Source organism: Bombina bombina, chromosome 9, assembly GCF_027579735.1.
Source record: "Bombina bombina isolate aBomBom1 chromosome 9, aBomBom1.pri, whole genome shotgun sequence".
Lineage (NCBI taxonomy): Eukaryota > Metazoa > Chordata > Amphibia > Anura > Bombinatoridae > Bombina > Bombina bombina.
This window is the reverse complement of record NC_069507.1, coordinates 15,687,876-15,689,924: the sequence shown is the minus strand read 5'-3', so window position 1 is coordinate 15,689,924 and position 2,049 is coordinate 15,687,876. Positions and strand designations below refer to the sequence as shown.

Sequence of the window (2,049 nt, the reverse complement as noted above, 5' to 3'; positions counted from 1 at the left end):
GGAGGACCTCCCTGGGATGCCGACCCCCCGCCGAAAAGCACCGCTGCCAAAGATTGGAGCAGCGCCACCGCCGTGGAGACCGCCTCACCGGTAAGAGTGACCGGTTCAGGTAAGGCCTCACCCCCGCCACCACTCGCACTGGGAACAGGGCCCTGCTCACCTACCACAACCCCCTCTGCTACCTGGGGACCCTCTTCTACCACTGGAGGGGGGATTAAAGGAGGGGTGGGAGAGGGGGAGAGGGGATTAAAGGAGGGGTGGGAGAGGGGGAGACAACCATAACCTCAGGGTACAGGCTAGACCCCGGGGCACGACTCACCGGGCGAGGGGGGGAAGGCTGCACCACATCTTCTCCTGAATCAAACTCCTCGATCATCAGCTCATCTAATTCCGACATCTTCTTCCACAGGAATCCTGACAGATGATCCTGACGCTGTGAAGACGAGCTGGAAAAGAGGGTTTGGGCCTTGGGAGCTGACTACTTAAAGGTAAGCTAAACCCCACCCTCACTAATGCAACCTTGTTGCAACTTCACAGCAGCACACTCTTAAGGGCCTTAATTATTATAGTCGTTCTGGGCTATGCTGCCCTCCACTGTCTCACACATAGTTGCACAATATATATATACCTATAAACACACACACACACATAGTTGCACAATATATATATATATACATATAAACACACACACACATAGTTGCACAATATATATATACATATAAACACACACACACACAGTTGCACAATATATATATATATATATATATATATATATACACATATAAACAAACACACACACAGTTGCACAATATATATATATATATATATATATATATATACATATAAACACACACACACACATAGTTGCACAATATATATATACATATAAACACACACACACAGTTGCACAATATATATATATACATATAAACACACACACACACAGTTGCACAATATATATATACATATAGGGCGCGATCCGATATAGATCGCAGTTTGCGGCGCAAGCGAGGGAACCGGCGTCGCCCGCAGTTTCAGCTCACAACTCGAGCTATCCCATATAAGTCGCCGTCAGATGCTAACGTGCCGTAAGTCTGACAAACCAGCGATGTCCAGAAATCTGCGTAAGTACAAATTTCTGGCGTCGCCAGTGACTTAACGTTAGAAACTGCCGGCGCCTATAAAACCTGACTAAAGTCTAAAACACCCGCACTGTCTAACACGCCTCCTAAACATAGCCCGACAAGTCTAACACGCCTCCCTAACATAGCCCGACACGTCTAACCCTCTATCCGCTATCCCCCCTCACTATCCTAACAATAAAAAAGCTATTAACCCCTAAACCGCCGCTCCCGTACCCCGCCGCAACCTAATAAAGTTATTAACCCCTAAACCGCCGCTCCCGTACCCCGCTGCCAGCTATATTATATCTATAACCCCCTAAAGTGAGCCCCTAACACCGCCGCCATCTATATTAAAATTATTAACCCCTAATGTAAGCCCCTTACACCGCCGCCATCTCTATTAAAATGATTAACCCCTTATTTAATCTACCTACCCCGCCGCCAGCTATATTATCTATATTAACCCTAAGTATATTATAGTTAATATAGGTATTACATTATATATATTAACTATATTAACCCTAATTATATTAGGGTTAATATAGTTAATATAGTTACTATAGTATTTATATTAACTATATTAACTCTATCTAACCCTAACACACCTAACTAAATTTATATTAAATTAATCTAATTCATTTATAAACTAAAATATTCCTATTTAAATCTAAATACTTACCTATAAAATAAACCCTAAGATAGCTACAATATAATTAATAATTACATTGTAGCTATGTTAGGGTTTATATTTATTTTACAGGTAAATTGTTAATTATTTTAACTAGGTATAATAGCTATTAAATAGTTATTAACTATTTAATATCTACCTAGTTAAAATAATTACCAAATTACCTGTAAAATAAATCCTAACCTAAGTTACAAATACACCTACACTATCAATAAATTAAATAAACTACAAACATCT

General features: G+C 40.6%; 1 protein-coding gene across 2 annotated transcripts in view; it reads left to right on the top strand.

The window, feature by feature from the left end:
* Positions 1 to 272: 272 nt before the first annotated feature.
* The window catches only part of OIT3 (oncoprotein induced transcript 3), a 150,043-nt gene continuing 148,266 nt past the window's right edge, over positions 273 to 2,049 (top strand). For both annotated transcript variants that reach the window (XM_053691915.1, XM_053691914.1), the window contains exon 1: positions 273 to 488. The gene's annotated coding sequence lies outside the window, so the exon portion shown is untranslated. The remainder of the gene's footprint in view (positions 489 to 2,049) is intronic.